A 15,503-nucleotide genomic window follows, 5' to 3' on the forward strand; every position below is an offset into this window, starting at 1 on the left:
AGAAAAAGCTCTTAATGATAGTAGCACTGGACTTATGTTGTTACCAGATGAATTTGCTCAGCTGCGTACTGTTGTGTTGCAAAATTGAATGGCATTAGGTATGCTTACCACAGCCCAAAGAGGGTTTGAGCCTTGCTGCATACCGAATATTGTGTGTATATCACTGAAAATTCTCACAATATTACTCTCCTTGCCCAATGCAAGGACAAGTAAAACAGTTAGAATCTAACCATCGGGACCCCATCATGGACTGGCTGTCACGCTGGCATTGGCGTTGGCCATGGTGGGTGCGGTTTTTATTAATTGTGCTTTTAATTCTCCTCTGCTTACCCTGTATCTGTAATCTATACCAATTGTGCCTTCCCTGTATATGTGTAAAAATATTTTCCTACAATTGAGCATCAAATTAAGGCTGAATGTGGAGGAAAAGTTAAATAATATATTTGATCTCAATGAACACGGACAGAAACAATGGTCACTAAGTCCCGGAACAGCTTGTGTGAGCCCCTTGAGGTGTTCATCCAGCGCTGTTTCTGAGAAATAGTTATTGAAAAACAACAGACAATCGCAAAAACAAGTTGGCCTTTTCGTGTTCCTTGAGCCCAGTTTTGAAGGGCCCTTGTGACGGGGCATCATGCTAAACAACTCATTATAAAAAGAGCTAGGGCCCTAGGCCACGCCAAAAGTTCATAAAACCTCTCCTTGTCTGTGCACAGATGGGCAGGCTACTCTGGAGCCCAGACTGTTGCTTCCCGGTCTGGTGATGAATCCTCCGTAGTCTGGTGAGTGTGGTGTTTGACTCTGGAGCTTAGGCTGTTGCTTTCCTATGGGCAAATCCCAGGGAACAGAGGAGGGTCACATCAAATAGTTGATGAGTCAAGAGATATGTCACAATGACTCCTGTATGCAGGGTCCAGACAGGAAACTCAACATCGTTTTGGTGCTGAGCCCAGCAATATGTTACAATGCCTTCTGAGGGAAGAACCAAGGCAAAAAACTGGTGTCACTTTGGTGTTAACTCCATTGATATTTCACAATCCCCACTTGAGCAGGAATCAGTCAGCAGAAGAAAGTTACATAACTTGAGTGATGGGTGCAGAGATATGTCACAATGCCCTCTGTAGGCAGGGCACAGGCCAGAGTGTTACATCGCCAGGGTGTTGAGCCCACCAGTATGTGACAACTCCTCATATGTGGGCAGAGCACAGGCAGAAGTGTCACATAACCTGGGTGCAGGGCCCAGTATATTTCACGATGCCTCCTGTGGGCAGTGCCAAAGTAGAAGAAGAGACAACCATCACCTGTGAGCAGGCCCAGCAATACATCATTATGCACACAGTGGACAGCACTAAGATGTGAGAATAGAGTCACATTACACAGGTGTTCTGCCCAGTGATATGGCACAATACCCAAAATATGCAAGGCCCAGGCAAAAGAGGAAAGTCATATCTCCTAAGTGCTGGTTTGAGTGATGTGTCACTATCTCCCTGTTGGGCAGGTTCCAGGCAGAAGAGGAGAATCATGTCACCTAGGTGATGAATAAAAAGATATTTCATAATACCATGTGGGCAGTGCCCCTGCAAGAGAGTTGCATCATCTATATTTTGGACCAAAAAGTCATAATACACGATGTATGCAGAGCCCAGGGGAAAAAAAAGGGGGCGCGACACCTGAGTGCTGGGTTCAGCAATATGTCACGATACCCCCTTAGGGGAAGGCCCAGGAAAGACAGTCACATCACCTAGGTGGGAGGCCCAGAGATATTTAATATGTCACCTGTAGATAGGGCTCAGGAAGAAAAGGAGGGTCACTTAACCTAGAGGCTTGGCCCAGCTATGTGTCAAAATCACTCCAGCGGGCAGAAACCAGGCATGAGATGAGGGTCACATCACATATTTCCTGGGCCACAATCTGCACTCTGGACAGGTCCCAGGAAGAAGAAGAAAGTCACATCATCTAAATTCTGGGAATAGAGATATGTCACAAGAACCTTTGTGAGGTGAAACCGGGTAGAAGTTTCACATCACCGTGTGCTGCTGTCAACGAGGTTACTCTTTTTTCTGTGGACATGACTCAGGCCCAAGAGGAAAATCACATCACCTAAGTGGTGTGCCCAGAGATATGTTACAATCAAAGCCCAGGTAAAAGAAAAGAATCACATCAAATGGTGGATGTGCTCAGAGATATCTCACAATACTGCTTGTGGGCAAGATCCAGGCAGAAGACTCCCATCAGCTTGCTGAGCAATATGTTACGATGCCCGACTATATGTTACAATGCCCAACTATATGTTACAATGACTTTTGAGTGCAGTGCTAAGACAAAAGGGTAATGTCGCTTTAGTGTTGGGCCCAGCGATAAGTCACAATCTTTACTGTGGGAAGAACGTAAACAGAAGAGAAGAGCCACATCATCTAGGTCCTGGGTTCAGCGATATGTTACAAATTCCTCTGTAAGTATGGAACAGGTGAAATAAGAGAGTCACATTTTCTGAGTTATGGGTGCAGAGATATGTCACAATATCCCCTGTAGGCAGAGCCCAGGCAGGAGAGCTGCATCACCTGGGTATTGGACCCAGAAATATAGCTTATTTTTCAGGGCCCTGGCAGAAAATCACTACAAAACATGGGTCCAGAACCAAGTGATATGTTATAACGTCCCCTGAAAGCAGCACCAAGGCGTGAGAGGAGACTCACATCACTTGGTTGCTAGGACAAGTGATCTGTTACAATCTTCTTAGTAGGCAGGATGCAGGCACTTTTTCTAGGTGATGAATGCAGAGAGATGTCACAAGACCCCCGGTGAACAGGGCTCGGGCAGGAGCCATCAATTCCCTAGGTATTGTGCCCAGCAGTATGTCACAATATCCAAAACACGCAGGGCCCCGGCAAAAGAGGAGAGTCATATCATGCGGGTGCTTGTTCCAGTGATTTGTCACAATTCCTCTTTTTGACAGGACCCAGGCAGTAGAGGAGGGTCACATAACCCAGGGGATGAATAAAAAGGTGTCTCATAATACTCCTAAGGGCAAAGCCCATTCAGTAGAGTTCTAAGTGTTGGATCCAGCACTTAGAACAATACACAATGTATGCAGTTCCCAGGTAGGAGAGGAGGGTCACATCTAGTTGCTGGCCCCATTGATACATAGCAATCCACCCTCAAACAGAGACATAGCAGTAGAGGAGACACACATCAATTTTTGAAAGGAGGGCCCAGGTAGGAGAGTCAAATCACCTATGCGAGGGACCCAGTGATATGTCACAATCTTCTCTGATGGAAGAATCTAGAAAGAAGAAAGGAGTCACATCAGGTAAGAGTTGAGCCCAGCAACATATCACAATTCTTCCCGTAAGCAGGGACCAGGCAGGAGAAGAGAGTCACAACACCTGGGTGATGAGCACAGAGATATATTACAATGTTTTTCATTGCCAGGGCCCACACCGGAGACTTTCATGACCTAATTGTTGGACCCAGCAATATGTCCCAATGCCCCATGTTACAGGATGCAGGCAGGAGAATCACATAATCTGAGTGTGGGGCCCAGGAATATGTCACGATGTCGCTTGTAGGCAGTGCCAAGGCAAAAGAGGAGACTCACTTTAACTGTGTGTAAGACCAAGAGATATGTCACAATGAGCCCTGTGGGTATTGCCAAAGCAAGAGAACAGAGGCATCTCACATAGGTGCTGGGTTCAATAATGCCACAATTTTATCTGTGGGCTGGGCTAGGCAGAAGAGTCAAATCACTCAGGTGCTGGGTCGAGGTGTATTTCACAGTAACACCTCCAGGAAATTCCAGGGTTGAGACTAAAAATCTTGCACATGTCCCAGATCTAGGTGTGAGAGCAAACACATTCTGCATGTTGTGTCTAAGTATCCAAGTCACAATCTCAATGGTGGACTGGATCTGTGCATGATAGCCTCAGTCTTTCCTGAGGACTGTGGCGCCTTAATGGAGTTTACATCACATGTTACTGAATGTTGGTTTTAAAGTCACTAATTCAAACATGAATCACATCCACTTCTGAGTCAATTGTTCAACTTTCAACTGCCTCCAGGTGTGAGATTCGGGACCTCAACTGTGGGCTGTATTCATATGAAAAGATGACAATTTTTACTCTTGGCTGTGTGTGCATATGAGTGTCACAATCTCACCTTTTTTCTGGGCCCTGTCAGGGCACTCTCTTCACCACATGAAGCCTTTATATAGTATGCATGAGTGTAAGAATCCTCTCTGAGACCTTAAGCTGGCACAGACCCCTGCATGTACCTTTAGCTTTAAGCCCAGGTATGACAGTCAACATCTTTCTAATTGGCTGGGTCCAAATAAGAGTTCTTAACTACCTATGAGCTGTGTTTAAAAATGAGTGACCATCCCCCCTGTGGCTGGATATTCACATATGAAAGTCACAATCCCAATTGTGGACTGTGCCTGCCTGTGTAATTCAGGAACTCAAAGGTGAACTCTCTCCATATGTGATAGAGACCATCCTGAATATTGGTGGGGTGTGCATCTGAGAAGCATAATCTCTCCTGTGTGCTGAGCCCTGTGGGGACAATTTCTCTACCATACTTTACACAATATGCAAGAGAGTGGTACTCCTCCGTGTGACATATCACTGGATCTTGCACACAGGTAATGTGAGTCTCCTCTCCTGCCTTGGCAATGCTCACAGGAGGCATTAGGACATACCACTGAACCTGATATTCGGGTTATGTGACTGTCTTTCCTGTGCTGTGTCCATGGGCTTTTGTGACATATTTCTGGGTCCAAAACACAGGTGACATAGCTCTCCTGTCTGGACCCAGCCTAAAGAGGGCATGGTGGCATATTTCTGCACAAGCCACTAGATGATGTGACTTTATCTTCTGTCTAGTCCCTGTTTACAGGGTGAATTGTGACTTATTGCTAGGCGCAGAATTTAGCCAATGTGACTCTTCCCTTTTTTCAGATTCTGCCCGTATTGTGGGCAGATTGTGACATATTGATGGGTAAAACACAAAAAAAATTTTACTCTTTTGTCTTGGCTCTGCCCTCAGACGGCATTGGGACATATTGCTGAACCAGCACCAATGTAATGTGAGTGTCCTACCTGAACCCTGCCCACAGGGAGCATTGTGACATATCTCTGAGCCCATAAACTATTTGATATGTCTCTATTCTCGTACCTGGGCTTTGCCCGTGAGAAAGATTGTGACATATTTCTTGGTCCAGTGTTTAGGTGTTGTGATTCTCCTTTCCAGCCTGAGACATGCCCACAGAAGTAAGAGTGACATCTCTGTGCCTAGCCTACAGGTGATGTGACTCTTACTCCTGGTTTCTGCCCAGGGGAGTCATGGTGACATATCTCTGAGATCATTATTAGAATGATGTGACTCTCCTGTCCTTACTGAGACCTGTCCACAGTGGGGATGATGACATATCACTTAGGCCAGCACATATGTGATGTGACTCCCTTCTCATGCCTGTGCCTTGGCCCGTGGGCTAATTGTGACATATAGCTGGGCCCCTCCTCTAGGTTATGCAACATATCCCTGTGATAACACTCTTTGTACCATTCAAGGGCTTTATATAAGAGACAGTGGTATTCCTCTAAGACCTTCATACAAAGAGAAGACTTAGGACCTACCCGTTTTCCAAAGCCTCGCTATGAAAAACAGCATTTCTCTTATTGGCAGGTTTGAGGTATGAGAGTCATTATTACACCTGTGAGCTGGCCAAGATATATGTTTCAATCTCTCCTCTGGGTAGGGGCTGAGCAGGAGAGTCACATCACCTGGATGCTTGGCAAGAGATCTGTCAATATCTTCCCTGATGGCAGGGACCAGGTAGGAGAGTCACATACCTAAGGCTGGGCCAGGGATATGTAACAATGTTTTCTGAGGTCAGAGGCTAGGAGGGGAGTCCCTTCACTTGTGTGCTCACCAGGGATATGTTACAATCCCCTCCTGAATCAGAGTACATGCAGCAGAATCAAATCACCTGAATATTGGGCTCAGTGATATATCACCACACTCCCTGTGGGCAAGGCCATGGCAGGAGAGACACACCTGATTACTGATTACTGGGCCAAATGATATGTCACAATCTTTCCTGTGGGCAAGGTGCAGGCAGAAAGAAGGGTCATATCATCTGGTGGTGTATGCAGAAATATGCTACAAGGCCCCCTGTGGGCAGAGTTCAGGCAGGAGCCTCCAATCTCCTAGGTGTTAAGTTCGGTGATAGGTTACAATGCTCACTGCGGGCAGCACCAAGGCAAGAGAATAGAATCACATCACCTACGTTCTAGGTCCAATGGTGTGTCCCAATTTGATTTGTGAGCTGGGCTTAAACAAAAGAGTTAATCACTCAGGTGCTGGACAAATGTGTATGTTTTTCACAATGACACCTGCATGAAGGTCCAGAGAAGAGATTAATCCTGCACATATTCTGGTTTTAGGCATGAGAGTGAACAACTTCTGTATGTTTGATCTAAGTACACAAGTCACTATCTCAATAGTGGACTAAATTTGTGCATGGCAGCCCCATTTTCTCTTGCAGACTTTGTCCCCTTATTGAAATCACAGCTTCACAGGTGTGTTGACGCATGATCTGAGAGTCATCAATACATCTGTGACTCTCACATATGAGAGTCAATTTTTCAACTTTTGAAACTGCCTTCGGGTGTGAGATTCAGACCCTCAAAAGTGAAATATGATCATGTTAAAGAACGACAATCTTTAATGTTGGCTGGGGGTGTATCCCAATGTCATTATATTATTGTGTGCTAAGCCCTCTTAGGACTTTCTGTGTTGCACCTGAGGGCTTTATATGGTATGCATGACAGTCTCAACTTGTTCTGAGATTTTCATGCTGGTATGGACCCATGATCATACCTGTGGCCCTAAGCCAATATATGAGTCAACATCTTTACAATTGGCGGGGTCCAGATAAGAGAATCATCACCTTTCTATGAGCTGGGTTTATAACAAAGTTCCCATTCCAAGTATGGCCAGATGTTTACATATGAGAGTCACAGTTCCAACTATAAACTGCATTCATGTGTGAAATTCAGGACCTCACCAGTGGGTTCTGTTTATGTCTGAGGGTGAAAATCATAATGGTCAGGAGGGTGCAGTGTGTGCATACGAGAAACAAATTTCACCAGTGTGCATACAAGAAACAAAACCTCACCTGTGTGCTGGGCCCTGTGATGAGACTATGTACCACCTGAGGGCTTTATGTAATATGTGAGAGAGTGGATGACCTTAGTGAGGAGACCCAGGGTTTTTTTTTTTTTTTTTTTCATTTCCCTAAGTGTAGCTAGGAGAAGCAGTATCTCTCCTATTGGCTGGTTTGACATATGAAATTCATCATTGCACCTGTGAGTTGTTCTCCAAGATATATATCACAATTACACCTGCATATAGGAAGACAGCAGGAGTGCAAAATCAGCTGGACACTGGGCCAGGGATATGTTGCTTCCCTGAGAACAGGGACCAGGCAAGAGAGTCACATTACCTGAATGCTCAGGTATGGGTATGTTGCATTCCACTCCTCAAATTAGGACCCAGGCAGCAGAGTCACATCACCTGGGTGCTGGATCTAGCAATATGACACAATTCTCTCTGTGGTCAGGATGCAGGCAGAAGAGGACAGTCACATCTTCTTGGTGATGAATGCAGAAATACGTCACAAGTTTCTATGTGGGTAAGGTAGAGGAATAAACCTTTTATCCCCTAAGTGTTGGGCCCAGGGATATGTCACAATATCCAAAATATGCAAACCCAGGAAAAGAGAAGAGTCATATAACCTTGGTGGTAGGGTCAGTGATATGTCACAATCCCCTCTTTTGGAAGGGCCCAGATAAGAGTGGAGAGTCACATCACCTAGGTAATGAATAGAAAAGTATGTCATAATACCCCTGTTAGTAAAACCTATGCAGAAAAGTCACATCACCGATGTGTTCAACCCAGATGTATGTTACCATACACCATGTATGCAGGGCCCAGGCAAGAGAAAAGGCCACATCACCTTGGTTCTGGGCCCAGCAATATATCACAATACCCCCTAAGAGGAGATGACAGACAGGAGAGACACATCACCTAGGTCAGAGGAGCAGAGCTATATGGTAATGCACTGTGTGTTTGGGCCCAAAAATGGAGGAGAGTTACATCACCTGAAGACTGTACCCAGCTATAAGTCACAATGACCCCTGTGGGCAGCACCCAGGCATGAGAGGAGAGTACCATCATGTAGGTGCTGTGCCAGGCTGTATTTCACCATCTCCACTATGGATAGGTTTCAGGGAGAAAAGGAGCATCACATCATCTAGTTGATGGGTCTAGAGATACGTCAAAATGACCCCTCTGAAGAGACAAGGATGCAGAATCACATGATCTTTGTGCTGGGCCTTGGAATAACTCACTGTCCCTTCTGCAAACATGGCCAAGGCAGAAGATGAGGGTCACATCTTTAAGGTGATGAACGTGGAAATATTTCACAAGGATCCCTGTAGGCAAGAACCAGGCAGGAGATTCCCTTCCCTCAGGTTTTTGGACCAGGAATATGTCACAATGTGGGGCTCAAGCAAAAAACAAAAGAAACATCACCTATTTTCTGGGCACAGAATTATGTCACAATCTCTCCTATGGGCAAAGTCTTGGTTAAAAAAGAAGAGTCTTGTCAAATATTTGATGGGCTCAGAGATATGTCACAATGCCATATGGTACAAATTGCTGTAGGCAGGGTTCAGACAGTAGACTCACTTTGGTGTTGGGCCCAATAATGTGTCACAGTGCTTTCCACTTGCAGGGCAAAGTCAAAAGAATAATGTCACCTAGGAGGTGGACTAACCAATGTATCACAATCTCCTTCCAAACAAATCCTAAAAAGCAAAAGTGTAACATAGCTAGGTGCTGGGCACAGTGATATGTCACAACCCCTTCTTTAAGCAGGGACTAGGCAGGAGAAGAGAATCACACCACATGGGTGATGGGCACATAGATATTTCACAATGTCCCCTTGGGCAAAGCTCAGGAAGGAGAGGTAGATTATCTAGGTTTTGGACGCAGCAATATGTCACAATGGCCATTGTGGACAGGGCACCAGCAGAAGAGTCACATAACCTGGATGTGGGGCCCAGCAATACATCACAATGCCCCTGTGGGTAGCACTAATGCAAGAGAGAAAACTTACATTACCTAGGTGCAAGGCCAAGTGATATGTCCCAATGTCCCCTGTGGGCAGCACCAAGGCAGGAGATAAGAGTCAAATCACCTAGGTGCTGGCTTCAGTGATATATCAGAATCCCATCTGTGAAATGGGCACAGGAAACAGAGCTAAAACACTCAGGAGCTGGGCAGAGATGTATGTCACAATCCCACCTGCAGAAAGTGACAAGAATGAGATGAGCAACTCCACATGTCCAGATGCCAGGTATGAGAATTTGTATGTTGGGCCTAAGTACACCAGTCCCAATCTCAGCAGTGAACTGGATTCATAAATGAGTCTTCTCTGGCTGACTGTGTCCCTTTAGGAGAGTTACAGTCTCACAGATGTAATGAATTTTGGTTTGAGAGTCACCAATCCACCTGTGGACAAGATCCATATATGAGAGTCATTTTTCATTCTTTCATTCTTTCTTTTTTTTTCTCCCTTGAAATGGAGTCTCACTCTATCGCCAGGCTGGAATGCAGTGGGGCGATCTCGGCTCACTGCAACCCCTGCCTCCTGGGTTCAAGCTACTCTCCTGCCTCAACTTCCTGAGTAGCTGGGATTACAGGTACATGCCACCACGCCCAGCTAATTTTTGTATTTTTAGTAGAGATGGGGTGGCCAGGTGCAGTGTCTCATGCCTATAATCCCAGTACTTTGGGAGGCCGAGGTGGGTGGATCACCTGAGGTCAGGAGTTTGAGACCAACCTAATCAATATAGTGAAACCCCATCTCTACCAAAAACACAAAAATTAGCTGGGCATGGTGGCATGAGCCTGAAGTCCCAGCTACTTGGGAAGCTGAGATAGGAGAATTGTTTGAACCTGGGAGGAGGAGGTTGCAGTAAGCCTAGATGTTGTCACAGCACTCTAGCCTGGGTGACAGAGCAAGACTCTGTCTCAAAATAATAATAATAATAAATAAATAGTAGAGAGACGAGGTTTCACCATGTTGGCCAGGATGGTCTCCATCTCCTGACCTTGCGATCCGCACACCTCAGCCTCCCAAAGTGCTGCAATTATAGGCGTGAGCCACCGAGCCCAGCTGGTTGTGTTCATTTTTGAGGATGATAACATTTCTTGTCACCAGAGTGTGCATGAGTATTACAATCTCACCTGTTTGCTGGGCCCTGTTAGAACACTATGTACCCCCTGAGGGCCTTTTACAGTACGTGTTAAACATAATCCACTCTGAGGTCTTCATGCTGATATGAACCTATGATCACACCTGTGGCCATAAACCCAGGTATGAGAGTCAACATCTCTCCAGCTGGCTGGATCCAGAAAGAGGATCTTTACTTGGCTATAAACTGGGTTCAGAAATAAGTCACTATCCCAACTGTGACTGGATGTTCATATATGATAGTTACAATTCCAACTGTGGACTGTGTTCAGGTATGAGATTTAGGACCTCCCCAATCACCTCTGTTCCTGTGTAAGAATGACAGTCCTGATGATTGGTGGGTGTGCCTACATAGAACACAATCTCTATGTGTTCTGGGCCCTGTGATGACACTGTACCATCTGAGTGCTTTACATGATATGCAAGAGTGCTTATTTTCTCTGACCTTCATAGTAAGAGAAGACCCATAATTTTGCATGTCTTTTTTAAGCCTGGCTATGAGAGAAAGTATCTCTCCTATTGGTTCGTTTAAGGTATGAAAGTCATTATCACACCTGTGTGCTAGGCCAAAATATATGTGACAATCTCACATTTGGGTAGTCAGCAAGCAGGAGAGTCTCATCACCTGGGTCTGTGTCAGCGATATGTCACAGTCTCCCCTGAGGACAGGGACAAGGCAAGAGAGTCACATCCCTAGGTGTTCTGCCAGGGATATGTTATTGCTCCCTCCTGAAAGCGCGACACATGCAGCAGAGTCACCTCACCTGGGTTCTGGCCCAGCGATATGTCACAATTTTCCCTGTGAATGAGGCACAGGCAGGAGAAACACATCACCTGTTTGCTGGGCCTAGCAACATGCTACAATTTTTCTTGTGAGCAGGGCTCAGGCAGAAATGGGGTTGGATCACATTTTCTAGGTGATAAATGCAGAGCTACGTCACAAGGCCCCCAGTAGTCAGGGCCTTGGCATAAGCTTCCTACTGTCTAGGCGACTGACTTAGTGATATATCACAATATCTAAATTATGCAGGGCCCAAGGCAAAGGGGAAAGTCACATCACCTAAGTGATGAACAAAAAGATATGTCATAATACCCATGTGGAAATGGCCCATGCAGATGAGTCACATTACTTAGGTGTTGGACCCAGTAATATGTCACAATACACAATATATGCAAGGCCCAAGCAAGAGGGGAGAGTCAAATCGCCCAGGTGCTGGGCCTGGTGATACATTGTAATCTCTCTTTGATCAGAGCCCTAGCAGTAGAAGAAACTCACATCACCTAGGTGCTGAGGTCAGCCATATGTCACAATACCCCTGAAAAATGAGCCCAGGCAAAGAGTAACATCATTTAGGTGAGAGCCTCCTGTGGGTAGCACTCAGTAAAATGACAGTCACATTTCCTGGAGTCTGCCCCCAATGATTTGTAACAATCCCTGCTGTGAACAGGCAGCAGGCAGGAGAAGAGAGTCCCATCACCTGGGTGATCAGTGCAGAGATATGTCACAATGCCCCCTGTAGGCAAAGCCTAGACAAGAGTTACATCACCTGGGTGTTGGACCCAGCAATATGTGACAATGGCTCATGTGGGCAAAGCACAGGACAGAGCCACATAACAAAGTGCCAGGACCAATGATAGGTCAGGATACCCATTATGGGCAGTGCCAAGACAGGAGAATAGAAGCACGTTAATTAGGTGCTGGATTCAGGGATGTATCACAATCTCATCTGTGGGCTACACCCAGGCAAAAAAGTAAAATCACTCAGGTACTGGCTAGAGGTGTACGTCGGAATCACACCAGGAAGGTCCATGGATGAGATTAACAATCCCACATAAGTGCCGGTTCTGGGTATGAGAGTCAATGCCTCCCATATGTTGCATCTATCTACATAAGTCACTATCTCAATGGTGGAATGGAGTTTTCCATGAGAGCCTTAATCCCTTTTGAAAACTGTGTTATCTTAGTGTAGTCACAGCCTCACAAGTGTTTGGATCTTGGTCAGGGAGTCACAAACCCACTTGTGGACAATATCCACTTATGAGAGCCAATTTTCCAACTTTTGACTGCCTCTGGGTGTGAGATTCAGAACCTCCATTACGGGCTGTGTTCATGTGGGAGAATGACAATTTTTACTGATGGCTGGGCTCAGGCAGGAGCCTTTCATCCTGCAAGTGTTGAGACAAATGATACATCACAGTACCCAAAATATGCTGGGTGCAGGCAAAAGAGGAGACTCATATTAGCTGGCTGCTAGGTCCAGTTATATGTCACCACCTCCCTTTTTGGCAGGGCTAAGGCAAAAGTGGAGAGTCAGAGCCAAAGAAATGTCATAATATCCCTGTGAGTAGGGCCTATGCATAAGAGTTGCATCACCTAGCCATTGAACCCAGCCATATATTACAATACACAATGTATAGAGGGCCCAGGCAAGAAAGGAGAATAATATCACATAGGTACTGGGTCCAGCAATATCTCACAATACCCCCTGAGGGGAGGCTCCAGGCAACATGGTAACATTACCTAAGTGAAGTGCCCAGAGAGATGTTTCAATGCCCCTGGTGAGTAGGATTTTGAAAAAGGAGAAGTTACATAACCTAGGGGCTAGGCCTAGCTTTGTGTCACATTCATCTCCAAGACAGAGCCCAGACATGAGAGAAAATTCACACCATGTAGGTACTGGGCAAAGTAATATATCACAATCCTTACTGTGAGCAGGCCCTAGGAAGAAGTAAAGAGTCACATAGTCTAGATGATGGGCTCAGAGGTATTTGACAATAACTCCTGTAGGTAGGGACCAGGCAGAAGAATCACATCACCCGTGTGCTGTGTCCAGTTATAAGTCACACTTCCTTCTGTGGGCATGACCCAGGCAGGGAGAAGAGTCACATCATCCCCGTGCTAGACCCAGAGATATGTCACAATCTCTCTTATGGGCAATGCTCAGGTAAGAGAGGAGAGTCACATCAAATAGGTAATGGACCCAGAGGTATGTTACAATGCCTTCTGTGAACTTGATCCAGGCAGAAGATTCACATCAAGTTGGTGCTAAGCCCAGCAACATGTCACAATCCCTTCTATGTAAAGGGACCAGGAAGGAGAAGAGAATCACGTTACCTGGCTGATGAGCACAGAGATCTGTCACAATGCCTCTTGTAGGCAGGGCCCAGGCAGACGAGTTACATCACCTGGGTGTTGGACCCAGCAATATACCACAGTGACCCATATGGGCAGTGCACAAGCAGGAAAGTCACATAACCTGGGTGCCAGGCCAATCTATATATAACAACGCTTCCTGTGGGCAGCGCCAAGGCAGAAGAGGAGACGCACATCACCTGGGTGCAAGGTCTAGCAATATGTCAAAATGCTCACTGTGGGCAGTGCCAAGGAAGGAGAATAGAGTTACATCCTCAAGGTGCTGTATCCAGCAATATGTTAATATCCCATCTGTGGGCTTGTCCATGCAAGAGCGTCAAGTCCCTCAGGTGCTAGGCACTGGCAAATTTCATAATGAAACCTGCAGAATGGTCCAGGAATGAGATTAACAATCCCACAACTGTCTCAGTTGTAGGAATGACATTCAACACCTCCTGTATGTTGGGTCTAAGCCCATGAGTAACCATCTCAACACCAGACTGGGTTTGGCATGAGACCCTCAATTCCTCTGCAGACTGAACTGTGTTCATGTGATAGGATGACAATAGTTACTGTTGGCTGGGTGTGCATATGAGTGTCACAATCTCACCTGTGTGCTCGGCCCAGTTAGCATGTTCTGTGTACTACCCAATGGCGCTATACAGTATGAATGAGAGTTGCAATCAACTTTGAGACCTTCCTGCTGGTAGGGACCCATGATCGTACCTGTAGCATCAAGCCTGGGTATGAGAGTCAACATCATTACAATCAACTAGGTTAAGATAGAAGAGTCCTCCCTTGCCTATGAGCTGAGTTTAGAGATGAGCCACCATTTCAACTCTGGTTGAATGTCTATGTATGAACACGGGCCTAGCACCAAGGTGATGTGAGTCTTTGGCTTAGACACTTCAAGCAGGAGGCAATGTGACATATCTCTCGGCCTATCAAATATTTGATGTGACCTTCCTCTTTTACGTGAGCTTTTCCCATAAAAGAGATGTGACATATGTCTAGACCAAGCACCTAGGTGATATGACTCTACCTGGGTTATGTGGCTTTCCTTTTTTGACTGAGCCCTGTGCATTTTGGGTATTCTGACGTATCCCGGGTCCTAACATCTGGAAGATAAGAAGATCCAGTATGGGCCCTGCCTGAAAAGTTTCTTGTGACATATTTCTACATGAATCACCTTGGAGATATGACTCTTCTCTCTTACCTGAGCTTTGCCCATAGAGAGATTGTTACACATATCTGCAGCAAGCACCTAAATGCTGTGACTCTTCTTTCTTGTCTGGGTCATGCCCACAGATGAAAGGGTGGCTTATCGTTGTGTCCAGCACACTGGTTATGTGATTCATCTGCCTGATCTCTGCTCACAGGAGCCATTGTGACATATCCCTGGGCCCAGAAACTACTTAATATGACTCTTCTCTATGACCTTAACTTTGTGCATAGGATAAATTGTGACGTAGCTCTGGGTTCAGCACCTAGGTGATGCGACTCTATGCCTACAAGAAGGAGGCTGACTTATTGCTGTGTTGACAGCTCTGTTCTTGTGATACCTCTGTTCTTGTCTTCTTAGTTTATAAGAATTTAAACAACAGACACACAGAAAAAAAGTACAGCATAATTTATTGGAGAAGAAAAATAAATTGAAAGTTAAGTGCAGAATAAAGTACACCCTGAGAGAGATATTCCAGGGCGGGCTGCTCATAAGAGTGAGACAGCTTGGATCATCACTGGAGAAACCCCCTTATGGGAGTTTTACATTATTATTAAGGAGGGGGGAAGAGGAGTTGCTAGTGAGCATGTTCTGAGTGGTCTTCTGGGTGCACATGTGCAGTAGCTTTACATGGTTGTTCATATGTTACATGTCTAATTAGCATCTTAGCTCTCCACCCAGGAGTGTATTTCTGTTTGTTCATTTGTTGGTTTGTTTGAGACAGAGTCTCACTCTTTTGCCCAGGCTGGAGTGCAGTGGTGCGATCTCCGCTCAATGCAACCTCTGCCTCCCGAGTTCAAGCCATGCTCATGCCTCGGCCTCCTGAGTAG

The 15,503-nt window shown here is 45.7% G+C and overlaps 1 long non-coding RNA gene across 2 annotated transcripts in view; it reads left to right on the forward strand.

Moving 5' to 3' along the window:
* The first annotated feature begins 8,007 nt into the window (after positions 1–8,007).
* The window catches only part of LOC129022368 (uncharacterized), a 28,572-nt gene continuing 21,076 nt past the window's right edge, over positions 8,008–15,503 (forward strand). For both annotated transcript variants that reach the window (XR_008496390.1, XR_008496392.1), the window contains exon 1: positions 8,008–9,418. This is a non-coding gene — a long non-coding RNA (uncharacterized LOC129022368). The remainder of the gene's footprint in view (positions 9,419–15,503) is intronic.

The sequence above is a fragment of the Pongo pygmaeus genome, chromosome 22 (genome assembly GCF_028885625.2).
Source record: "Pongo pygmaeus isolate AG05252 chromosome 22, NHGRI_mPonPyg2-v2.0_pri, whole genome shotgun sequence".
Lineage (NCBI taxonomy): Eukaryota > Metazoa > Chordata > Mammalia > Primates > Hominidae > Pongo > Pongo pygmaeus.